We start from the raw sequence: 27,001 nt of genomic DNA, 5'->3' as shown, positions 1-27,001 counted from the left end.
TTGCATGCTATTGACCCATTCTGAGCAACTCTACGGAAGTGGCCATGTGAAATGCCAACCTGGGTTGAAAACGATGGTTCAGGAAGCCCATGTCCTGTTTTTATGAGGCCCATGAGATAATACCTGTGGTTTAAATGCTGCAAAATGCTTTTCAAATGCCACTTATACATAAGGTCCAATTTGAAGATAAAATCTAAAGGGAAAAGGCCAGATGTGGAATGTGACCTCTGGAAGATCTCTCATTATGATGAGGCACAGTGCTCATGTCCCATGGATCCCGGAGTGGTTGTCTCTCTGTACTGATTTGGCATAATGAGAGGGATGACCTGCGGGGGAAGAGGAGAGACCCCGTTCTCCAAGAGCACTGGGAACAAAAAGAGGAGGCAACCATAGGGAAGAAATGGCCAGGTTCATTTTGAACTATTACCTCACATTCATAAACATTTTAAGTAATTGTATTTTATATTTAAAAATAAATTTTTTCTTTAAAATAACTGACAGGAAATTCTTATGAATATGCTTCCTATTAAAGGGAACAAATAAACATTTGAATTAACAACCAATAAATCAAAATCCTTTAAAAACTGGTTTTACTCTATAACTGATGTTTTAGAGTAAGTGTAGATGAATGATGTTAAATATATGTGTCATTCCTTTATTTTAGAAACACATTTTTGCCATTTTTTTTCTTTTTTAGAAGTAATACGTAAGAGTGATACCACTGGCTGGAAATAGTTGCTGGGGGAAAACTCTGACATCAAGCAAAAGGCATGTAATCAGCCAGAACAGTACAATTAGCAGCAGTATTGTGCCCAACCACACAAACTTGCAGTGCCCTGTACCTAAAAACAAGTTTTGAGGGAATGCAGAACAAAGAAAACGTGTTTGGTTTTTTTTTTTCCCCTGTTAATTAGCATAAGTCACAAAGCTAAAGGATTTTAGTTTGAAATAGGAATTACAGATAATGGGAAAATCTCAAAAACTGAGGATAAAGATTAAATTCACAAGATGAGTTGATGTCTTTATGTCTTCACGAAGGTAATCCATAAATCCATCTAAAACCATTTCTAAAAAATCATTCCAATTTAACTTAACTCTCCCCAAATCTCTTTAAAAAGTTTTAATGCCTGGCTTTCCCTGAAACTCAAGGATGTTTAGTCCTCCAAGTAGCCAAGAGTAACAGAGAAATCTTTGATTTAAGAAATGGAGCATTTGCCAAATTCTTTCCATGGGTTTGGAGTGAGATAGGATAACATGGTGCCTTATCCTCATCTTCAACATCAGTGGGAACAGTAATTCAGTCCCTACCACCCCATTCAGACGGGGAGCCTCCAGCTGTGGGTGGTTCTGCATTTTTCGCATTCCTCCTAGAGGGCTGACAGTCATTCTGCTAGCCACAGCTGACAGTAGACTCCTGTCGCATGCTGCATTTTACTGCTCAGCTCTAGCAATGATAAACAAAACCAGAGGGACTAGAGGCAAAGGTGATTCCAGGACAGCCATCAGTTCCCCACATGGACCCTGAACTGTCCAGCTCTCTCCTTTATGCTGTGTTTATGGCTCAGATGAAGTAACTGGAAACTTGAAAAGGAAAAGCTAAGCTGCCAATAGAATGTGGAGTAAGTAGCAGTTTTCCTGAGAGCTTTGTCATTCTTTGTTCAGTTTATTAATTTAAAACCCAGGCAGACTTAAGCTGTTAGAGTAGAAGGGGTGCTATCAACCACTGCCCTATTGACACCTTCTTGTTAAATGACATATATAATTCTTTATAAATTCATATAATTCTTTATAATTATTTAAAAACATATCTATCCATTGGAAACAGGACTGTGAATTTTGTCCCCAGCCTTTCTTCTCTCAAATCTAGGTTTCCATCTGTTTGAGTGGGCACATATCTTGGGTACTTCTCAGTGTTTACTGATACCTACCTTGCTCTTTGAATATTAAATACTTTACTAAAAAAGTGAACCCTGCAGCATTAGGTTTTTAAATTTTTCTTAAATGTAGGTATTTCCATTATTTTCATGTCACTTTTTCCGTTTTGCTTTAAAACATTTTTTAGAAACTCTAAGGGTCTATTTAAATTGGGGTATGTTATCTGTACTCTGGTTTCCTTATTTATAAAAAAGGAATTATGATGTTACCTATCTCATAGGGTAACTGTTATGATTAAATAGGATGATAAACAAAAGACCTGACACAGTACCTACAACACAGTAAGTAATCAATAAACAATCAACTGTCATTACTGTTTTAAATGCATTCCATTCCCAGAAACCACTCTTTTGAAGTCACTTGTCATTCATAGACAAAATAGTATCTATCCATGCAACCTTGTACTTATCTATGAGGTATCACCTTCCAAAGCCCTGAGTGGATCAGTTCAGTGGGGATGAAATTTATAGATATTGATTAGACAGCATTAACAGAACAAAGGTATAAAATAGGAAGAAGTAAAAATTGGGATGCTTACATATTCTATTCAATCTATATTCTGTTTCTCAGAGTTACCCTGCAGCATACTTATGGAAATGTTAAGTAAGACTGTGATTCATTTATACACTATTAGATTCCCGTGGAAGTTTCTGATGATTCAGTATTATTGTGATGTTTCTGGGGATGCATTATTCACTTTATTCAATAAGACTAGTGGGCTCCATTGCTTTATTTTTAGTGGAATGACTTTGTAAAACTTAATAAACAGAAACCTCAATTAAAATAGAGTTGGGCTACAATGTGCTACAAGGAAAACAGCCCCAAAAGAAGAAAAACTTCCTCTTCTTGCCTGAGGAGAGCTCAGCCAGTGACAGACTCAGCCAATCAAATGCTACTATACTTTGAATTCTCAGTTCTTCCAATGGATGCTATTTATGGGAATCCTCCCAGCTTCCTTTTACCCTTTATAAAAGAGATATCCTCTTCCAGCTGTGTGGGACTTTCAAGTGCTTGCCATGGTCGCAGACCCCAGATTGCAATTCTTTGCTGGTCCTGAATGAACCCATTTTTGTTGGAGAAATAGCTGGCAGTCTGTTTGTTTAAGGTCAACAGTTTCTTATTGACCAAATTAACTATCACAGTTTTAGTTACTCCATTCTCATCACAAAAAATTAAAAATAGGCAACCCTTCCTGAATTTGAATTGGATGCACTGACATCAATGTCCTTATTGTGAAAAAAAAAAATTACTAACACATCAACACATTACCTCCCTCTCATAATACACATTTTATTCATTGGAAGAAGATGGTGAAGTAACAGTACCTAAAGTATATGGGGGCTTTAAAATGAAACATTTCAAAAGTATCTTTAATCTGGCCTCTCCATTTAAATCTTACTTTCAGTTCAGTTCAGTTTAGTCGCTCAGTCAAGTCTGACTTTTTGTGACCCCGTGAATCACAGCACGCCAGGCCTCCCTGACCATCACCAACTCCTGGAGTTCACTCAAACTCCCGCCCATCGAGTCGGTGATGCCATCCAGCCATCTCATCCTCGGTTGTCCCCTTCTCCTCCTGCCCCTAATCCCTCCCAGCATCAGAGGCTTTTCCAATGAGTCAACTCTTCACATGAGGTGGCCAAAGTATTGGAGTTTCAGCTTTAGCATCATTCCTTCCAAAGAACACCCAGGACCAATCTCCTTTAGAATGAACTGGCTGGATCTCCTTGCAGTCCAAGGGACTCTCAAGAGTCTTCTCCAACACCACAGTTCAAAAGCATCAATTCTTTGGCGCTTCAGCTTTCTTCACAGCTTTCTCTCACATCCATACATGACCGCTGGAAAAACCATAGCCTTGACTAGATGGACTTTTGTTGGCAAAGTAATGTCTCTGCTTTTGAATATGCTGTCTAGGTTGGTCATAACTTTCCTTCCAAGGAGTAAGCATCTTTTAATTTCATGGCATCAGTTTTAATAGAACATTTACCTAAGTGGTCACAAATGGGTGTCAGAATAATTTGGTGAGTTTGCTGCTTTTTTTTTTTTTTTTTTGAGATTCCCAACTTTTTCACTAGTTCTTAAATGTTTCTGATCCATTTATAGGTTTGGAAACCATTATCTAAAAGAAATTGGCTAATAAGTCTAAGTGGAAATCAGGCAATATTTGTGAAATGTGCTTAAGTATGTCTTTTTACAGCTATTATTCTTGGGTTTTGCTTTCATGAGAATTTGAATATACTAGAATTCATACATATATTCTTTATTATAAATGCTAGTGATAGTGATATAAAGGATAATGGAAGAAAGTAGAGAGATTAGGAAGTGGTTGGAGTATGTGCTCAACACGACTTATGCAAATAATACTTGATAGCCCTAATAATCCTTTCAAAGTTTATTTCTGTATAGTATTTGGTAATAGTTATTTGTTCAAAATATACGTTTTCAATGTTTAAGCTAAATACATTTCTACCACACTCAGAGAAGGCAATGGCAACCCACTCCAGTACTCTTGCCTGTAGAATCCCATGGACAGAATAGCCTGGTGGGCTGCAGTCCACGGGGTCGCTGAGAGTCAGACACGACTGAGCGACTTCACTTTTACTTTTCACTTTCATGCATTGGAGAAGGCAATGGCAACCCACTTCAGTACTCTTACCTGGAGAATTCCAGGGACAGAGGAGCCTGTTGGGTGTCGTCTCGGGGGTCACACAGAGTTGGACACGACTGACGCGCCTTAGCAGCAGCTACCACACTACTTTAAAACAAAATTTAGCAAATTATTGAATATTTGCTATTGAATATATTGAAATATATTGACTATTGAATAATTACAATTATGATATATTGTATGAGTTAATAACTAGTCAGGTCTGGTTAGATTATAAAATTATACTTTATTAATGTAATTTTTCCTTAAGACTAATTTTATTTCAGTAAGTTGATTCTTCACTGAAGTGAAAAGCTTTAGTATTCCCAACTTTTAAAAATGTTTATTTATTCATTTGTTTATTTGTTTTTGGCTGTGATAGGTCTTCATTGCTACATGAAGGCTTTCTCCAATTGCTTCAAGCTGGGGCTACTCTCTAGCTGCGGTGTGGGGGCTTCTCATTACAGTGGCTTCTCTTGTTGTAGACCACGGACTCTGGGGCACGCAGGCTTCAGTAGTTGCAGTGAGTAGGCTCAACAGTTAAAGTTCCCAGGTTCTAGAGCACAGGCTTCATAGTTGTGGCACATGGACTTGGTTGCTCCCTGGCATGTGAGATCTTCCTGGACCAGTGATTGAACCTGTGTCTCCTGCACTGGTAAGCAGATTCTTTACCACTGAGCCACCCGGGAAGCTTTTCCAACTTTTTTCATTTCTGACATCACTGTCATTTAATATGAATTAAAATAAATCTTGCCATACCTCTGCTGACAAAGAGGATGTGTTCTACCACCTTAGAAATGTTATTGCCAGAGATAGAAATTACGCTAATACAAACAAAGCTTTCAAGAGATGAAAGTTTATCCTATTTTCTTTTCCTCTTCAAAGTCACTGTATACTTAAAGAAGTGATACAAGACAACATAAAATGTGTATCAAGTCTTGGGGCTAAGAAAGAGATCCAGGTAATGTTAGAAGAGTAAATGGAGAAACTGAGCCCAAAAACCTCTCGCCGTAGGTCCCAAATGGTCCCTCATCTCTAGTGGTTCTTTTCAACAGATGTTCAGCAGAATCGGCTAGCATACTTGGATGGTAGCCTCCCCTCAACCCAACTCATGGAGCACTGAAATGTTCCAGTCAAGATCACCCTTTAGATTGGCAGTTCTCAACTGCTGCTGCTGCTAAGTCACTTCAGTCGTGTCCGACTCTGTGCAACTCCATAGACGGCAGCCCACCAGGCTCCCCCGTCCCTGGGATTCTCCAGGCAAGAACACTGGAGTGGGTTGCCATTTCCTTCTCCAGAGCATGAAAGTGAAAAGTGAAAGTGAAGTCGCTCAGTCGTGTCCGATTCTTCGTGACCCCATGGACTACGGCTTACCAGGCTCCTCTGTCCATGGGATTTTCCAGGCAAGAGTACTGGAGTGGGGTGTCATCGCCTTCTCTACAGTTCTCAACTAGGGGCAGTAATTCTTTTTCAAGAGGTGCCCTGCACTGTAGAATGTTTAGCAGCATTTCTAGCCTCTATCCACTAGATACCAGGAGCATTACCCAACTCACTCACTGCCATCACATTATGAAAACTAAACATGTCTCCAGACACTGCCAAATATTCTTTTAGGGGCAAAATCACCTTCTGATTGAGAAGTGGCAAAATAGGGGTTTGAAAATTGCAAGATCTCACAAATGTGTGTCCATGCTAAGTTTCTTCAGTCACGTCCAATTCTTTGCAACCCTGTGGACTGTAGTCCACCTGGTTCCTCTGTCCATGGGATTCTCCAAGCAAGAATACTGGAGTGGGTTACCATGCCCTCCTCGATCTTAAAAATATCTCTCCTTTTAAAAATGCTGAAATTCCTGTAATAAGGCCTTGTGTCTTGCTTTCCACAGGCACAGAATACAAAGCTTACATGCATACCTTTTCTTATAGAGGTACCAGTGTGAGGTAACTCAGTGGGAATGGATTTATTTCACTGAAGTGCAACTAGTCAGTGAATAATGAAAAAGGTTGATTTTCAGAACCTTCCCAGTTCTGCTCAGACAGAAAAGTGGTAAGAGCTAGAGGCTCATCTCAAACGAGCCACTTTTCAGAAAAAAAGACTAAGAACAAACTTCCAAACCTTGATGATCTTACCTGGAATTGTTCATTCACCTATCCAACACATACCTGCTGCCTTATAAAGGGTGGCGTTGAATGTAGTATGAAATAAACAGCAACTTCATCATTCTGTAAGTGGGAAAAAGGGTCTAGGAGAGGATCCAATTTTGGATATTTAATAGGGAGCAAGGAAAATTAAAATTTAACTCCAAGGTGGGAGATTAGGTCTTGTTTATCCTCTGTGTCCCCAACACCTAGCCCAGAATAGGTACTTAATAATTTCCAAATTCAGACTTAAATTGAAGAAAGTAGGGAAAACCACTAGACCATTCAGGTATGACCTAAATCAAATCCCTTATGATTATACATGGAAGTGAGAAACAGATTTAAGGAACTAGATCTGATAGATAGAGTGCCTGATGAACTATGGAATGAGGTTCGTGACATTGTACAGGAGACAGGGATCAAGACCATCCCCATGGAAAAGAAATGCAAAAAAGCAAAATGGCTGTCTGGGGAAGCCTTACAAATAGCTGTGAAAAGAAGAGAAGCGAAAAGCAAAGGAGAAAAGGAAAGATATAAGCATCTGAATGCAGAGTTCCAAAGAATAGCAAGAAGAGATAAGAAAGCCTTCCTCAGCGATCAATGCAAAGAAATAGAGGAAACGAACAGAATGGGAAAGACTAGAGATCTCTTCAAGAAAATTAGAGATACCAAGGGAACATTTCATGCAAAGATGGACTTGATGAAGGACAGAAATGGTATGGACCTAACAGAAACAAAAGATACTAAGAAGAGGTGGCAAGAATACAAGGAAGAACTGTACAAAAAAGATCTACACGACCAAGATAATCACGATGGTGTGATCACTCACCTAGAGCCAGGCATCCTGGAATGTGAAGTCAGGTGGGCCTTAGTAAGCATCACTACGATCAAAGCTACTGGAGGTGATGGAATTCCAGTTGAGCTATTTCAAATCCTGAAAGATGATGCTGTGAAAGTGCTGCACTCAGTATGCCAACAAATTTGGAAAACTCAGCAGTGGCCACAGGACTGGAAAAGGTCAGTTTTCATTCCAATCCGAAAGAAAGGCAAGGCCAAAGAATGCTCAAACTACTGCACAATTGCACTCATCTCACATTCTAGTAAAGTAATGCTCAAAATTCTCCAAGCCAGGCTTCAGCAATACGTAAACCGTGAACTTCCAGATGTTCAAGCTGGGTTTAGAAAAGGCAGAGGAACCAGAGATCAAATTGCCAACATCTGCTGGATCATGGACAAAGCAAGAGAGTTCCAGAAAAACATCTAGTTCTGCTTTATTGACTATGCCAAAGCCTTTGACTGTGTGGATCACAATAAACTGTGGGAAATTCTGAAAGAGATGGGAATACCAGACTGCCTATCCTCCCTCTTGAGAAATCTGTATGCAGGTCAGAAGCAACAGTTAGAACTGGACATGGAACAACAGACTGGTTCCAAATAGGAAAAGGAGTACGTCAAGGCTGTATATTGTCACCATGCTTATTTAACTTATATGCAGAGTACATCATGAGAAACGCTGGACTGGAAGATGCACAAGCTGGAATCAAGGTTGCTGGGAGAAACCCAGATATGCAGATATGCAGATATAACTTCAGATATGCAGATGATACCACCCTTATGGCAGAAAGTGAAGAGGAACAAAAAAGCCTCTTAATGAAATTGAAAGAGGAGAGTGAAAAGATTGGCTTAAAGCTCAACATTCAGAAAACAAAGATCATGGCATCAGGTCCCATCACTTCATGGGGAAACAGTAGAAACAGTATCAGACTTTATTTTGGGGGGCTCCAAAATCACTGCAGATGGTGATTGCAGCCATGAAATTAAAAGACACTTCCCCTTTGGAAGGAAAGTTATGACCAACCTAGATAGCATATTGAAAAGCAGAGAAATTACTTTGCCAACAAAGGTCTGTCTAGTCAAGGCTATGGTTTTTCCTGTGGTCATGTATGGATGTGAGAGTTGGACTGTGAAGAAAACTGAGCACTGAAGAATTGATGCTTTTGAACTGTGGTGTTGGAGAAGACTCTTGAGAGTCCCTTGGACTGCAAGGAGATCCAACCAGTCCATTCTAAGGGAGATCAGCCCTGGGTGTTCTTTGGAAGGAATGATGCTAAAGCTGAAACTCCAATACTTTGGCCACCTCATGCGAAGGGTTGACTCACTGGAAAAGACTCTGATGCTGGGAGGGATTGGGGGCAGGAGGAAAAGGGGATGACAGAGGATGAGATGGCTGGATGGCATCACCGACTCGATGGATGTGAGTTTGAATGAACTCCAGGAGATGGTGATGGACAGGGAGGCCTGGCATGTTGCAGCTCATGGTATCACAAAGAGTCAGACACGATTGAGTGACTGAATTGAACTGAACTGAATAATTTGCTAAATGAATAAACAAACGCATGATGGATAAGGCCCTCAAGCAGTGGGGCGACTTGGGATACAGTTTTGGTAGGAGGAGATTGACTGAGAAGAGTCAAGAACAAATGGCCTAAGAGGAAGATACATGGAAGCTTAAAGGTGGAGAGGACTAAATCCCAAGTGAGAAAATGCCTGATCAACTCTGCACCAGCAGCAAGATAGTTTAGAGGGAAACTTGAACTTGAATTCAGATTTCCTGAGTTCAGATACAGACATAACCACTTGTTTCCTTTGAGATCTTGGGCATCATAAACCAGGGATAATGACAGTATCTCCATCAAAGGGCTGTCATGAGCATTCAACGAGGTCATACTTATAAACCTTTTAGACTGGTCACCAGCCAAGAGTTAGTCTAGATTGACTGTTGAGAAGTGGCGGTGTTTCAGAGTGGGATGAGGGTCTTGAGAACCATAAAAGTCTAAATGGTTATCATGGTGAAAGGAAAAGGGAGCTACCCAGGAGTGAGTAAAAAGTTGACCAAGCATTTGTGAGTGCTCCAGTGAGGCAACTGTTGTCTTGGTGATGTGACTAATAGACTCATTTATTTGATTTTCTTTAATCTTCCTCAGTGACTTTAAAGTAAAATGGATGATTAACTTGACCTGAATTTGGGGATTGTTAAGACTGCATTAAAAGATCAAGGAGATATGGGGCAATGAAACTAGAGGGAGCATATATTCAAAATTGTGAGCCCAGGCATTAAGCTCAAAGGGAAAGAAGGGAAGCCAAAAACAGCTAACAAACTGAAAGAACTGGGGGCGGGGGGTTGCGGTGACTGAAAGTCTCAAGGTTAAAGAACTGCTCTGGTGGAAGAGGTGGAAGGCAGGACGTGGTAGACAGAGCAGTTTCCAGTATTTCGAGATGGAGCAGGTGATGCAAGGGCCAGTGAGGCTGCACATGGAGCTGAGGGCACTGAGCAAACAGGAGCAAGGCCACGTAGGTTCCCCTTGCTCAGCTCAAACCACTCTGTTCCCAAGTTATCTCATCAGAACGTTTTTGCTAGCAAGGAATCCGATAACTGATCAACTGCTCTAGCAAAATCTTTCTAACATTTTTCTTAGTATTTCAAAAGGCAGGGGGAAGGCTCAATACAATATACAGTATACACTAAGAATACAATGAAATACAATATACATTATTGTATATTATTGTATACAAGAAATACAATATACATTAAGGAATATCAGTAGAGATAAAATACTGATAATTATATGCATATTTTTACCTCAAATATAAACATTAGGTGAACTGGCTGATGTATGAAGCTTCATTCAAGTCAACCAAAAGTCTTCTTAAGGGATTGATCTTTTCTCATCATTATCTGGGATATCTCAAAAAATGTTAATCCTCTCCCATTCTCATCTCAGTGCCTACTGTCTTTTCTCTACCCTACTCTCAAGGCAGCTGTGTACACACACACACACACACACACACACACACACACACACACACACACCCTTCTTACACATAGTGTATGGGATTCATTCATTCAACAAGTAGGTACCAGACACTGTTCTAGATACTGGGGCCATGATAGTCAGAGAGGCTAGATTTGTGCTCATATGAAGCTTGCATTCTAAACAGACAGTTGCGGAACAAGTGAACATATTTACAAAAAATTTCGGATAGTGAAAATGCTACCAAAAAAAGTGATAATAATAAAATATTTTATATTCATTTGTATATTGTCTGTATGTCTATGAAATTATCATGTAGTAGGTATATATCCCCATTATCCTTTAAGAAATTGGAGTTAAAGTGACAAAAATATTATCCAATATAGAACTACTGGCAGAAGAGAAAGTCATTAATTTTCTGATTCTCTTTTTCTGCTCAAGAAATCACATAGAATATCTGGCTTAATGATAAATGAATCACAAATACTTTATTAAAAGTTTTTAACAGAAAGCAAGTTTAAGAAAGCCTATTCTCCCCCAACCCCAAAGGATCTTACCTTCAAAGCTAGATCTAGTTAAGAGTGCTACCTACCAACCAGCACTTTATTCTCCTGGCCTGTAAAACTGAACTTCAGAGTCTGAGGTCCTTTGGGAACAATCTAAAATCTGTGATTCCTAATTCTAACTCCACAGTCTAACTACCAGTGTTCCTTCTTCAAAGAACTCGAGCCTAAGAATTCTGTTTAGGCTAATAAAATGATACATTAAGCCACTCTTGAAAAAGAAAAATGGAACCATTGCTTTGCCTGTAGAACTTAAGATTTTTTTTGCATTGAAGTTCCACAGCCAAGCCAAACAAAAGTAAATGTAGGTTTTGTTTCTAAACTAGGATCAGGTGAAAGGGAAACAGGACTCTAATGTGGGTATTCACAAATACATTTTCCTTTTTATCATACCAGCTAATGTAACCTTGTGTTATAACCAAAATCCCAGCCACTGCACATTGGTAGAGTGTCTCTTGGAAACCTTCAACAAAGTTCTTTAGCCTCCGTGAACTTCCTGTGAAATTCCAGAGCAACTACGTCTTATTTGCACCTTTGTCCATCATTACTTTTTAAGCAACTAAAATCAAGCTGAAGAGCATGTTTGTTATGCCTACAATCTACTCAGGGTAACCAAATTAAAACAGACCAGACAGATTTCATAAATCTTCTTCACAAATGGAATTTCCATCAAGAAGACCAGCATTGACCAGGCTGTAAGTCTGGGTTTGTTTTCCCATTCTAGTTCAGTGTGTTTCATGGGTCTCAGGCACAAATCAGTAGGATGGCATTACTACACATAGAAGAGAATCTCAGTGACATCTGTACTGTTATCATTTCTGCTTGAAAGTGATGCCACCTAGGATGTCACCCAAGATAAAAAATCTTCAGAGTGTGCCTGAGGCATAACTCAGAGTACCCAGTCTGTTGCCAGAGTCCTGCTTGCTTTCCTTTCTCATCTCTCTCCCCCAATAGGGAGTGGAGAGTGTTGCCTCCCACCTCTAAGGGTTAGGAATATTTTCTTTAGCTTTTCGAAGAGTAATCAAGGAATCAGGCAGTTGAAAAACTGCTCTAGGACCTTTAAGGCCCATTGCATAAACATATGAGTGACATACATCAGGTTTTATTCTATAGGGAGTCTCCCCCCTTATCTTGTTCTTCCTGCTAGACATTTTTTTGTTGTTGTTGTTCAAGGGCCCTTCTGCCTGTCCTTAATCTTCTCTAGAACGTGAAGCCCATGCATAAGGCAGCAGTCAGTGCTCTTTTCCTACTTAATTCCTCACCCTGTTTTAGTGGGCAGCAGTATCCCTCAAGCCAACACTGTCTTTGTCACTGTGCCTTTCAACTAGAAAACCTCAGGGCAGTTCTCCATGCTGGGCTGGCTGTCCTACTTCGTGTAGCTCATGTCTCCTCTGCACCCCTTAGAACAGCCTCTCCTGAAGAGTGAATGGCCTGGCCTGTGAGCCCCCGCACCTCCCCCCATCCCAGTCTTATGGAAACTTTTGTCTGGAGTATTCAAGTATTCAAGCCCTCAAGGACCGGAATGTGGTGTTTGTGGTGAAACTAAAACCATACTGGAATAGAAAGAAAGTAACTCTTCAAATATGTCTCCTGTAAACTTTTATATACTATATTAAAACCAAACTTTGTCCCAGGATAATCAAATTAAACTATTTTAAAATAGTGTCTCAAAACTTGATGGCCAAGAGAATAGAATTTAATGAATTTAAGTTTTTTTCAATTTTGTATCTGTAAATTGGATAAAGGTAAATCTTTCTGAGTTAGATTGGTACATAATATTAATTCCAGTGCTGTGCTCCCTCTACAAAATACAGCTGACCTTTGACCAACAAGGGGTGGGGTAGGGTGTAGGGGCACCCACCCTCCATGCAGGCAAAAATCCATGTGAAATTTATAGTTGGCCCTCCAAATATATACATATGCCCTCAGTTCTCCATACTCGTGGTTTCTCTGTATCTGCAGTTCCATGTCTGCTGCTGGAACCAACAGTGGATCCTGTTGTTCAGTCACTTGTGACCCCAAGGACTGCAGCACACCAGGCTTCCCTGTCCTTTACCATCTCCTGGAGCTTGCTCAAACTCATGTCCATTGAGTCAGTGATGTCATTCAACCGTCTCATCCTCTGTTATCCCCTTCTCCTCCTGGCTTCAATCTTTCCCAGCATCAGGGCCTTTTCTAATGAGTTGGTTCATCACATCAGGTGGTCAAAGTATTGAAGCTTCAGCATCAGTCCTTCCAATGAATATTCAAGATTGATTTCCTTTAGAATTGACTGGTTTGATCTCTTTGCAGTCCAAGGGGCTGCCCACCAGGCTCCCCGTCCCTGGGATTCTCCAGGCAAGAACACTGGAGTGGGTTCCCATTTCCTTCTCCAATGCATGAAGGTGAAAAGTGAAAGTGAAGTCACTCAGTCATATCCAACTCTTAGCGACCTCATGGACTGCAGCCTACCAGGCTCTTCCATCCATTGGATTGTCCAGGCAAGAGTACTGGAGTGGGGTGCCATTGCCTTCTCCAAAGTTATATACTAGCTGAGAATAATAAGGAGTGCACTTTGAGTTTTTGTCAGTGAAAACCAGGACTACATCCCTGTACTATTTGTTTCCACGTGTGATTCTTTTTTCTTTCAAAGTAATATACGTCAGCTAAAGGGACATTTGGGCTTCCCTGCTGGCTCAGTGGTAAGGAATCCACCTGCAATGGATGGATTACAGGAGGCTCGGTTTTGATTCCGGTGTTGGGAAGATCCCCTGGAGAAGGGAATAGCAGCCCACTCCAGTATTCTTGCCCGGAGAATCTCATGGAGAGAGAAGCCTGGTGAGCTGCAGTCAATAGGGTCGAAAAGAGTTGGAAAAGTGACTTAGCATGCATGAAAAGGGACGTTTAAGACCTTCGAGTAGGACTTTTAAAGCAAATTTGCTTTAAAATGAATAGTTTTGCTTTTTCGGTGAACTTTAGTAATTACCACAGAGAAAAAGGAGCCTAATTTCTTTATTATGACCTTCAGTCAGAATGATGAACAGAATTTAATTTGGATGAACAGAATTTAATTTAATTTAATTTAATTTAATACTTATTCTTTAAAAGCTAGTATGTCAGTTTACTGGCATCTCCCTTTGACTAGAATTTATATTTCAGCATTAAAATATACTGTAAGTTCCAAATTCTCTTGAATTATGTATAAAAGATAAAAAAGAACTAAATTATTTTCTTCTAACATGCTGAACTGAGCTTAATTCTTAAGGTACTCTTCTGGTGTTTGGAAAATACTTTGTATAGGGATGTAAATTATAGCAGTTCACATCTCTTCATTTTCTATGTAACTGTGTTTCTTACATAAATATGTGTAACTATCACCCACCAAAGCTTAAGCATGTTCAATTACAAAATGAGGCTACAGCCATTGTCCTTGAAAACTATGCCTTCATGCCTCTGTTCATTCTGTGCTCTTTTCCTGAGATACTGTAACCCATAGTTCCCACATGTGTCTCCACATAGACTAATATGGGCCTCTTGAAAACATCCCCAAGTCCAGGTCACATCCTAGGCTAATTAAACCATATTCCTGGAACACAGGCATCGGGAGTTTTTAAAATCCCCAGGTGGTTGCAATGTGCTACCAAGTTTGAGAACCACCACTTCAACCAACTTGTTCTCAAGTTTTCTTTCATCCTTCCCATCTCAGTTGATAGGGAATGTCTGAAGCCCGCTCTTGGCCTTCCCATTATCCCTCCTGCCTATCTCTACTATACCAAGCATAAAGTTCATCTGTTCCCTCAAACTATAATAAGATGCTATTTTTAGGTTTAAATCCCAGAGTCTAACCCTGGGCTTGTGTAAGGGAGTACTCAATAAATAAATTTATGGGATGAATAATATCTTCCTAATAAAACTAAAAAGCAAAACCATACAATATTTATATTGCTATGGAGAAAGCTTAAGATGTGTTTTAGGATAATGTTTCGCTTGATGGTCAACATCTCATAATTAGGAAAACATCTCATCATACCAATGAAAATAAATCCATACCTAAACATCAAAGAGAATCATAAAATATAACTTTAATTACCTACAAAACTGCATTATTTATTATAATAAGCACAGAAAAACGTTTCCTGTGGTAAGAAACTTCTAAAACAACTCATCCTTTCTCAGTTCCAGTTCCATCTTGAGTGGATTGTGTTTTCCAAAGCAGTCCTTCCTGAATTTTATGTTGTTTCAGGGGTTTATAAAACTGATTTTTAAGAATTTTAAAGTACTTAGTTCACAAAGTGTAAGATGTGAAGAGTCTATGTTTATCATGGTATTCATACTAATAACATGATCATTATGATTTAAAAAATTCATATAGTAAATTTTGCTATAATCAAATCCTAGACAATAAATCCAATCTTAAACACATGTTTTTTAAAAGTAGTTTAAAATATTTTACTCCCTGGGTTATCTAATTACTTCAAATTTCAGCAATACTTCACAATCCAATGTTATTCTTTATCTGCTAGATTTTTATGCATGAAGCCTGAAAAAAATAATCAGATTTAGGAACTGTTTTCCATGATAGTGTTATATTCCTCACTTGTCTCATTTATGTTCACATATGAAAACTTGGGTTATCTCATTAGATATCAAATTAAGACCTTGTCAACTATTGTTCAGTATGCACTGATTCTGAATGCATATTAAAGTCAAAAATGAGAGGAAAAAGTATAAACCTCCACTTTTAAATATCAACGTTATAATCAACTACTAAACAACTTTTTAATTTTAGTCTATTAATTAAACACAACTCATTCAAACGGCAGTCTTTGGAACATAGTTCTCGTCCTCCTTCCCACAATGGAGTCATGACTTTATCCGAAATAAGCTCCCAATGGATATATAGATTGCGGAAAGACAAAAAACATCACCATCCCCAATATTTCTAATGTCATTGTTCCCAAAGTGTAAAAGCTGTGAAACAGCTATTTCTAGTAAGCTTCGGCTGTGGACACAAAACGGAATTTCTTTTGCCATGTAAATAAGGCACAGAGGCATACCTTCAACAGGTAACTTTATTTTTGGATCAAACTATATATTTGGATCAAAAGAGCAGGGCAATTTTAAAGCTGGCTTCTGTTAGCATAAATCTGATTTGGGGTAGTGTCCTTTGTCAGGTCCTGTTTCCTTGTCTCCTTGTCACTTCCAGAGGCACCTCATCACTCCCTTAGTGAGGGGCCCCGTGGGCGTTACTGCCGCCCCTGGCGAGGGCTCACCAGATTAGCAGGCACCAGAAGACCTAGGAGGGTAGAAGCCCCGGCGCGGGGAGCGGGTAGTTCTGTGGGTTGCGGGCCTGGGAGCCAGGTGGAGGCTGGTTCTTCTCTCTTGTCTCCAGTCCTCAAAAGCTGGTCCAAGTGGCGCAGGCTGGCTGGAAAGGTGTAACCTACTCCTTCCCTAGACCCAACACTTAAAAGGTGACCAAAAAAAAAATCTCCATCTCCTATCTTGAGTCTTAGTGCCCTAAAAATACCTTCCATTGGCCTTTTGCATCACTCCCTCGGCTACCAGCGAGAGCAGAGCGGGTAAAAATAATTTCCGAGAGGTCACTGGCGCTAAAACCACAGCGAACAGAGACTGTGTCTACCTGAAGACCTGGAGAGGCAGTTAGCGGGGAAGGCTTGACTTCCTCGGCGGGGCCTCCATCCAGCAAAATACCGGCGAAAGACCGGCGTCCCGAGTGGTGGATGGGCAGGTGGGTGTGGGACAGGACTGGAGGGAGTAAGGAATCGCTAAATTGCCTCCGCTGGGACCGCCTCCTCGCCCAGTGGCCTCCCCTGAGTCGTTCCGAATTACTAAAACGAAGCTCAGGCCAAACTGCCGCCCCCGGCCAGCCCGACTGAGCTCGGGAGGTAGAGATATAGGGGAGCGAAGGCCGGGTGTCAGAGGGGGCCATCAGGCAAGAACTAGGGGGAGCTGACAGTGTCCCCTCGCGCCTCCGCCTCCGCTTTGCTGGGAAGAGCCTAGATGGCTGCGGTCCTAACATAGCATCCATCTGCGGCTCCCCTCCCTCCCCAGGACCCCGGAGGCGTGGCGAGCTCGGCTTTCTCCCGCCTCTGACTCGCGGCACCCCTCCGCCGGACTCTTGGTTGGGCCCGGGGCGGGGCCTGCAGGCGCTCCACGTGCGGTCGCGAGCTCCATGCTCTGCTGCAACGGCTTTGCCACCGCCCCTGCCACCGCCCCCACCACCACGGGGCGGGCTGGAGGCGGAGCCTCAGGGGGCGGGGCGGGAGGCGTGGGCGGGGCGGACGCGGAGCGCTCGTCTGGCTGCCCAGGGCAAGGGGCTGAGAGTAGGGCAGGCGCGGCGCCGACAGGAAGGCAAGGAGAGCTGGGAATAGTCCGACGCCCGGTGCTGCGGACCTTCTCCGAGGTAAGAACAGGAGCCGGGTACCCGGGGACTCCCCTAGCCGACCTCCAAGACCGGCCACCGCGCCCCCGCCGCTCGTTCTGCCCCCTGCCGGCCGGGCGGCAGCGGCGGCGGCGGGACGGGACCTCGGGAGGGCTTCTGGAAGTGGCGAGCCCCAGTCCAGGCGGTGTCCCCTTCTCCGCGTCTTTCTTCTTCTCGCTCTCTCAGCGCTGGGCGTCGGGCACCGGACTGGAAGGAAGGTCGCTTCTTGGCGAGTCGGAGCTCGCCCACGCCGGGAAGGGAGAACGGGGCCTCGGGGCAGCCGAGCCGGGCAACGAGGAAGGTGCAGAGCCTTGGGCAGCCTCTGCGGCGAGGGGGGAGGCCGGCCGGGACTGTGGGCTGCGACCCCGGGATCGGTGCTCGCGCTCGGCTCCCGGGTGGTCGGGCTGGGGACGCCTGCCCGTCACGCCCCGTTGCTGTGCCCGGGCGGCGGGGCTAGCTCTCGAGTCCCGAATTCCTGGGTGCCGCCTGTTGTGCGCGCGCCGGCCCGGGCAGCCCGGCTGCGGGAGGGGACCTGAGTCTGTCCCACCGTCCCCGTGAGTCCCTGGTCGGGGGAGCCGGAGACTGAGCTCTCTCTCGGCGACGCCGGAAGGGGGCCTCGGTGGGATGGGAGTGGGGGGCGCGGCCTGCAGTAGTTGGGTTCCTGGAGGAGCTGGCGACGCGCAGGCCCGGCTCCGGGCCGAGGAGACCCCCAGCCTGTGCCCGAGGAGGGCCAGGAGCTGTCAGGGATGGACAGCTGGGGGCCATCCGAGTGAGGTCCACGGGAATTACAGCAGCCCTCTAGTCCCGGGACAGCATAATCTAATGGTGAGGGCGTTTTCTTGAAGGCAGGAAGAAATGGAAAGCTGTCAAAATAAGCACATTTTAAAGTTGAGGTGAAAGTTGGCGAATTTTCAGGCCGTGCAGTTGTTTAGTTAGTGTCTAAAGAAATATTAGCTCCTTGACATCCTTTTCGTTTGGAATTCTAGCAAAAATCTGTTTTGCCAGTATTTCCCTCAGGAGTTGTGCATTGCCCACAGCAGGGAAGGAAAACTTCAGCAAGCATTCTCAGGTTGCTTTTAACTTCAAATTTGTGCTCTCTAACCTTTTTGAGTGTTCAGAAAAAGTATCTCTTGCTGGATTTCTCATGTAGGATTCCGTCTCTTCTTCTCTGGGACCTGGCAATGTTTGTTTATTGGTTTTTATAAGCATCTATATATATTTAGTCCTTGCACGAAATACTCCCCCGTTGCCACAGGGTGTAGTTTAGGGATTAGAGAATTCTATTGGAGAAAGCTGCTAGTGGCTTCATTTTCCAAGAATGTAAGTCATTTCCTTTCTGTGATTTCAGGGAGTTGATATTTCACAGCATCAAAACTTTGTGGGGAAAATTTTCCGTAATACATCTGTCTTTAAAAAGGCTTTTGACTTTTGGATTTCTCTTCTTAGAACAGAGCATAAGTTTAGGCTCAGCACTGTTAATGGATCAGAAGTTTTTCAGAATCTACAGCATTATGAAACCATTGTAGAAAGTAATTTTAACAGGCACCAAAACCTACAGACCGCCTGCTGGGTAGAAGGTGGGGGAGGGGAGAAGAACAGAAGAGAGAGGCAGGAAAACAGATGCCTGTGCTGTTGTCCTTTGTAGTAAAAAAAAAAGCTTCTAGCACTTAATCATTTTTCCTTGGGTGTGGTTTTGAGAAATAGAAGTATTATGTTAAAAATGAAAATACTCCACAATATGAGACAGCTGACATTTGAATGCTCTTTCAGTATGTTTGTAAATATATTGGATTTATATTTCATATTAAAATGGACTTCTGGGATTATTAGATGAGAAGGGTCCCCCAGGGAATATCTGCTATCCAGTTATCTGCGGGATATCTTTTCCAGAAAGCAGACTGTCTGTAATATGAACTAATTCTCCCCCCAGCACCCCCACCCCCCACCCCCAAGCCCCCACTTTGAATTGCTTGTAAGAGCGCCTGAGATCTGACACTGATGGACCACAGTAATCACCAGTTCTTGCAGGGCCCCAAACACTTTAAGGGACAGGAAATCTTTCTCTGCTTCTACCCCCCTCCTTTTGGGGGGTAACGGAGGTGGGTAGGCTACTAGCTTCAGATACATAATTTGAACTTGAGAATTAAGATGCTCCTGGCTCTACCAGAAAACCTAATGGGCCAGGATAAAAACTTGCTTCTGAAAGGGAAATGTCCATGTGCTAGGTAGTAAGTTTTAGCTACAAGTTATTTAAAAACTCATTCAAATAGACTAGCTAATTTGGATGGGGAGGTGGGGAAGTGTAGTGCTTTTTGAGATTCTGAACTTTGTTTCCACTTTCGACTGCATTTATAAAGCTTTTGGCTTTCAAAACTTATGACATAATAGACTCTGTAGCCTTTTGTGGCAGATGCTTGAAATGAAAGTTTCAAACAGAATTGTTTTTGACTGGGCTATCAAGTTCAGAGTTTAGTGTAAATGAATCCTGTCTCACAACTAACTTTTTTGATAAAGGAATTCTTTGTAGTTTTCAACTTGGATGTTGCACATTTTGATTTCTGAGGCTGTGGGTTTAAAAAAAAAAGCTAAAACCTGCAAATAATTATTTTAATACATGAAAGCCCGTACCAAGGAAAGATTCAGTCCAGATGTAAAAATGTATGTGAATTTTAGATTTGTATGATCTCAACCAGTTTCCCCTTTTGTTGATGAGGCTGCCTGGATCCCAGATGGTATTTGTAAATTATCCCTTAGGTGGTTTTCAGAGTTCAGAACTAAATTTCACCAGCCTTCTCCAGTCATTTTAATATTGTCTCAAGTCTTCTAAAGGATAGAAAGTTTTCTCCATTTATGGAGAGATGAATTTTTCCTACTACTCATTAATACCAACCCCGTAAATGCCCTGGTTTGGTAGATGAAGACTATCGGGAAACTGAAGGTATTAAGTAGTTATTATTATTAAAAAGTAATATATTAAAAATATATTATTAAGAGGTACAGACCTCCAGTTTAAGTATTATGTATCCTTTGGGCAGATTATAGAAGCTTTGGATTTTGTTTATGCAGTTACAACTTCTTTTAAGGAAAAAAAAAAAGTTTTAAGTGTGTCTACAATCTTCAATAGAATCTTGTAACACGGTTTGAATGGTTTCTGATATAGCAGTTGTATGACACACCTCTACCCTTCTTTCTCAACAAGAAATGAGAAACACAACTTAAAAGAAAACTCCAGTGTTTTTTTTATCTTGTACTCCTAATAACAGAGTTATAAAGGGTGTGTGTCATACATTAGCAATGATATTTTTTAGGATGTCTTTGTATGATTATAGAATTATACATTTTGAGTGTTTGATTACATTGTAATTGTGTGGGAAACAATTTAGTGTAGGAGGAGGAAAAGGGAAGATTTAGTGGAGAAATTTATGAGTGGTGAAATTTTAGTTAAAAGTATCTTTCCTGAAACCCAAACAGGAAAAATGGTATTGTGGCCTCTGTAGTTAAGCTTTGGTATAGGGAGTAGTTGAGAGGGCCTGTTGAATTGCACATTATCCTGAGGAAGAGGCTTTGGGGGCCTATAAAAATAAGTAGAAACAAGTTAAAGGGATAATTTGAGAGGAAGGAAGAAGTAGAAAATTGGGCATTGAATTGCAAGGAAAATGTAAACTTAGAAGGATGAGTATTGAGGTAAAGACTGAAGTAGGGAAAGCTTTATATTTAAAAGTGGAAATTAAAGAATAAGATCTTCTCCGCTGAGAGAAAAAGGGTTAGAACTAAGGTACACTATAAGGTCTATATACAACCTGAAATAGTGCTTCTGTCCTGGAAACCTTGCCTGCGTTTGTGTTGAATCACTAGTTTGGTGTTATAAATATTGCATTCAGAGACTGGATGCTTATCACTGTCCTTTCTTCCCCATACCCCCGTCCCACCACTTCGCATTTCAAAGGCTGGAAGCATTTTTCATCTAAACTCTGATGATTTGAGAAATATTTAATTAGTTCTCTAGCATTTGGGAGATCTGCTAATGCCTACCCGCTATGCTCTGGGTCCAGAGGGACTCTCCAGCTGTAAGGGCTGAGTTTATCATTAAGGTTTGAGTGAAAACAAGCAATCTGTGGTTCCAATTATCTTGTATGATTTAGTGGTGTAATTTCTTCTGATGGAGCTTTGTGTCCTATCACTTTTCATATGTATCAGATGGACCAGTCATGCAGTGTACACTGCTGATCAAAGAGGGATCACAGAACGCTGGGGAAGGGAAAGAAATCAGTGATCTGACAGCTGGTTGAGAAAAATGTTGTGCTGAAACATTCACAGATGAGCCAAACGCTGCGCAAAGGAGATGGCATTGTTTCCCAGAGCTTCCTTGGTGTTGTCTGTATCACAGCATTTTCTGAAATGCCTTTCCCCAGCAGAGTTTATCTATACAGCAAGAATCTAGGTAGAGATGTAGTCATTAACCAGGTCGTTTCATTAATACGATATAATGATAACTCTTGACCAAAAGTATCTACTTGGAGCCTCAGTATTCCAATTAGATTATCTTTTGATGTTTTCAAATGTTTTCTAATAACATTGCCTTTGTTCACAGATGTTATAGAAGCTTGAGCAATAATGTTTTACTGGCATACAAAGATATATGGAAAAGCAATATTTTATACTCCCTTACAGCCGCACTTTCATGTGAAGGAGGAAATCATTATAAAAATCAAGCAAATTCTGCATGAAGGTTTTAGAAAAATTAATGAAGCTTCTCATTTAACTTCTCAGGTAGTTCTTTGTCTGATTCACATTAGATGAAATGTAATTAATTTTCTTCCCCTCTGTTAGCAGCACTTATGCTGCCCAGTTTTAGTACATGGTTTTTGTTTGAAGAGAGTGGGTGTCCCTGTGGCTTTATTTCTTTGAACTTGTTACTCAGTAATTACATACAGCCAGAAGAATGCACTGATCAGAAGTATACAGTACAAAGTGATCACATTTAGGCAACCAGCACCCAAATCAAGAAACAGAACGTTTCCAGGTACACATCTCCTGCCCCCATGCTTCTCCATGCAGTCTTAAACCTTGCCCCAAGGATGACCGCTATTCTGATTTTTATTGTCATGTTGTCGTTCAGTCACTATGTCTGACTCTTTGTGACCCTGGGACTGCAGCATGCCAGGCTTCCCTGTCCTCCACTCTCTCCTGGTGTTTGCTTAAACTCATATCCATTGAGTTGGTGATGTTATTTTTAACCTGTTATTGGACTGCGTTTAAATGCAATCAAATGTAAGTTCTTTTTCGTGCCTTCTTTAACCCAACATAGTGTCATGTCCAAATTGATTTAGGCAGCAGTACTTCTTTTTTCTTTTATTTCTATGAATAAATATACTGAGTTTATCCATTCTGTTGGTAGACATTGGGTGGTCTGGGGCTGATCTGTGGGGCATGACCTTTTGCTGGCTCAAGAAAGAGCACTTTGGAATTGAAAGAATAACCTTAAAATTAAAAAAGAAAAAAAAAAGATGGGGGGGGAGGAAGAAGAGTAAGAAAAAAAATGCATCAGAAACATGAGAGAAAAAAATACAATATCCCAGAAACACTAAAGGCTCAAGTGTCTAGATTCTGGCTAGGCCCACAGAATCCTAGTGTTTCAGGAACACATTTTGGAATATACAACTGGTTGTTGCCTTTCACTTGAGAGTTGGCAAGAAGGAAGGGACCTTAGGTGTCAGCTAGCCCCTTCATGTTTTAGAGGTGAGGGGAACTAAAAATCCAAAAGACAGTGACTCAGAGTCTTCCAACTCACGACAGCACCAAGAATGGAAGCTGCTTCTGACTTGCAGTTTCATTTAGACTACTGCCATCTGAAGGCTGGAACTCAGCCCCTGACTCTGTGGTCCAAGCAGTGAGTCCACTGGCCTGGAGGATGGGGTGCCCCTTCCTGAGCCACACAAAAGTATCCTATGGCTCTATTCGGATAGAGGCAGACCTACCCAGAGGAAAGGGAGCTGTGGCCAGTGAAGCAGAATTGCACTTCCTCAAGACTGCTCTATCTCTGTCCCCTACACAGAACCCTTGGAATTCTTCTTTAATCCCCTTTTCCTTCTGCCCTCTGTCTTAGGGCTCTCCAGTGAGACTTTGGGTTGTAAGTGCCAAGTAGGTGATATCTTGAGGTCCTTCCTGGCTCATTGTTTTATTCTTCCATGAATAGTCTAACGTGCATGCTAAGTCACTTCAGTCATGTCTGACTCTGTTCGACCCCATGGACTGTAGCCTGCCACGCTCCTCTCTGTCCATGGGATTCTCCAGGCAGGAATACTGGAGTGGGTTACCATGCCCTCCTGCAGCGGATTTTCCCGACCCAGAGATCAAACCCACATCTCTTATGTCTAAGCTGCATTGACAGGCAGGTCCTTCACCACTAGCGCCACCTGGGAAGCCCAAATGGTCTAGGATGGACCCTAATATCAAAGGACTGCTTTCTAAGTATTTTCAGAAGTTTATTCTTGAGAATAAGAATATATGTAAATACATATACATTTTTGCTTCTCACCATTATGTCCCCTCTTCTATACACTTTTCTCCTCTATCCCCCATAATCCCATCAAGTTATTTCTTAAATATCCTTGGAAGTATCCAGTTTCTGATTTCTGTCTACTGAAAACAACAGTGAATTTCTGATGCTGAAGTCTCTGGCTGTCCCCAGGAAGAACTTATTGTAAAGCATAGGGTTATGAGAAATCTAATAGATAAAGTGCTTGTGAAGGAAGATTTTTTTTTTTTTCCCCATGTGTCCCTCAAGAGAAAAAAAGACATTGTCATATTTTAAGAAAAGACTCAGAATTTCAACTTAGGCTCATTAGCAAGATGGGGAAAAAGTTAAAAAAAAGACACAAAACCTGAAGTTTTATAAATGGGAGTAAATAATATAGCCTGCTCAGGTCAGATATTGCTTATAAAAGCAAAAACTTAGCATATATGATTTTAAAAAATAAAAGATACCTGGGAAAAGAATGTTCAACATAGGGCCTGACAAGCTACTCACTGAAATTGCTACAGAAAAGTGTAATAAGTTCTGAAGACAAAATGGAAAAGCGGCAATAAAATATAAATGTTAAGAACAAGATTTTTGAGATTAGTTCCCTGGGGTCCAAATCTAGGCTCCACTGTTCTCCAGTGTGTAATCCTTAGGGAAGTTATTTAACTCTCTGAACCTCTTTTCCTCATCTATAAAATGAAGATAATAGTAGCAGCTATCTCATAGGCTTGTTTTGATTAAGTGAAATAACAGATGTAAAGCAAGTGGCAGTGTATGACATATAGTAAACAAAGTTAGTGCTTATTTAAGACAAAAAGAAATGATGTATAGGAAGGTTTCTAGTTCTTGGAAGTCCCTAAGTTTCTGTTTACAAGCAGTTGTTCACAGATTTTGTATTTTGATCACATTAAATAGGCAACAAATTGTAGTATTTCTCAGTCACAGATGTTGGGCAATCTATACTGTTACACTAAGAACAGCTGGCATGTCCCACTGATCTCTAATTGATCAAGTTATTTTTCCTAACTCCTATTTCCAGCAGTCTCATTCCCCCAACTTGTGCCTGCTTGCTAATGATTTCTTTCCAGCTGCCAAAAAGTAAATTCACAGAGTTTAAAAATTCTCTTTGTAACGAATAATGTTATACAAAGTACTTTTAGACTTAAAGAGTACCAGCGGTCCATGTCTTTTTATCTTGTACCCTGTAGATTTCATGTGAGTCCTTTTTAAGAAAGCCACTATTACTGGGATGAGGCAATTATTATTCCTCCAGCCCCAAGCCCTACCATTATCACAGTTTATATAATGTGGGTCAGACCATGTTACGATTTTCTGTTAGGCCCAAAGCTTAAGATTTTTAAACCATTCATTAAAAATAAATTAATAGTCTGAAAGTTTCAAAGAGATATTTAAGAAAAACAAATTTAAGCACATTAGAAAGACATTTACGGCGGAGCCTGGTGGGCTGCCGTTTATGGGGTCGCACAGAGTCGGACATGACTGAAGCAACTTAGCGGCAGCAGCATAGTTACAGACCCAGTCAAAATAGGCACAGGATGCTCCAGGATAATCATGGAGTATCATTCATTAAAAGGATAGCATATACCTCAGATAACCCTGTGTCCTGTTACGTGTTGTATAATATCTTAAACATAATAAACCTAGTACTTTAAAAATGTTCGCCAAGTCCATCAAAAAACAGCTTTTACTTCTGCATGAAGTACTGAGTACTGTGCTGACTACTTAGTGAAAATCTTGCAGAATTGTTTCTTATCTAGGTGGGAGAGTGAAATATATGTGTTTGGAGATGTATTAGATGTTTCCCGGTGAGGACTAAGTGGACTCTTGGAGGGGAACTAATGTTGGCTAAAGATAAGATGGCTCTGGCTTCCCTGGGGCTGCTGCATTTGTGCTGGGTCAGGAAGTCAGGCTGGGATCTTTGTAGTCTTCAAATACAAAGGAATTTTTTTAGGAGCAACAAAAATGTTCAGGATTTGGTAAAAGTCTCAAATTTTAGAAGAAAATAACGAAATTGAAATTATTAAATGTTTAATTAGATTCATTCAATCATTCAAAATAATACATGCCTTCTGTGTGCTAGGCATTGTTCTAGACCCCAGAGCTACAGACAGTGAACAAAATAAAGAGAAAAAGTCCAGCCTTTGTAGAGCTTATATCCTATTAGGAGATAACACTGAACAAACAAAGCTATATGGTACTTTAGAGAGTAGCAAGTGTGTTTGGAGAAGGATAAAGTAGAGCAAGGTAAGGGACATTCGGCATGCTGAAGAAGGAAAGCAGAGCCTTTGGCAATTTCAAATAATGTGGTCATGGTAGGGCTCACTGAGAAGGTGATTTGAGGGAGGAAGTTGGCCATGCAGAGATAACTGGGGGAAGAGTGTCCCAGCAGAGGGACCAGTGAAGGCCTTGGGCAGAAGTGTGCTTGGTCTGTTCCAGGACCAGTGAGGAGGCCGCAAAGTAGTAGTAGATCAAGTTATGGATGTTCAGGGGGCTCATCGTGTAGGTCTGCCTGGTGGATCATTATAAAAACTTCAGCTTTTACTCTGAGTGAAAAGAGAAGTCACTAGAGAGTTTGAAGCAGAGGAGCAAGGTGCCTTGACTCGCATTTTAATAGAATCACCAACCACTGTGTTGAGATAGAAAAATAGAGTGGGGTAATCAAGGCTGGAGGCAAAGACAAGTTAGCAGCTGTTCACAATAATCCAGCTGAGAGACACCACTACCAGTAGAGGATGTAGTGAGAATTGACCAAGATTTATTTTACAGGTAGAACCAATAAGATTTCCTGGCCAACTCTTTGAGAAATATCATAGAGAGATCAGAGGAAGGATAGCACCAAAGCTTTTCGCATAGTTACAGAGTTGTCATGAACTGAGATGGGGCTCTGATGGAGGAACTGGTTTGGGAAAGATAACCAAGAGCCATTTGAATATGTTATGTTCAGCT

General features: G+C 41.3%; 1 protein-coding gene across 8 annotated transcripts in view; it reads left to right on the top strand.

Annotated features, from left to right (window-relative positions):
• Nucleotides 1–27,001, top strand: part of FRMD6 (FERM domain containing 6) — a 264,333-nt gene that overhangs the window by 162,185 nt on the left and 75,147 nt on the right. Inside the window, exon 1 of one of the 8 annotated variants that reach the window (XM_018054350.1) lies at nt 17,366–17,493. The exons of 6 other annotated variants lie outside the window; for them this stretch is intronic. The gene's annotated coding sequence lies outside the window, so the exon portion shown is untranslated. Of the gene's footprint in view, nt 1–17,365; nt 17,494–27,001 lie in introns of those variants that run through there. One more of the 8 variants, XM_018054345.1, reaches the window with a different exon arrangement.

This window comes from Capra hircus, chromosome 10 (genome assembly GCF_001704415.2).
Source record: "Capra hircus breed San Clemente chromosome 10, ASM170441v1, whole genome shotgun sequence".
In the NCBI taxonomy this organism is placed as follows: domain Eukaryota; kingdom Metazoa; phylum Chordata; class Mammalia; order Artiodactyla; family Bovidae; genus Capra; species Capra hircus.
This window is presented reverse-complemented; position numbering and strand designations above follow the sequence as displayed.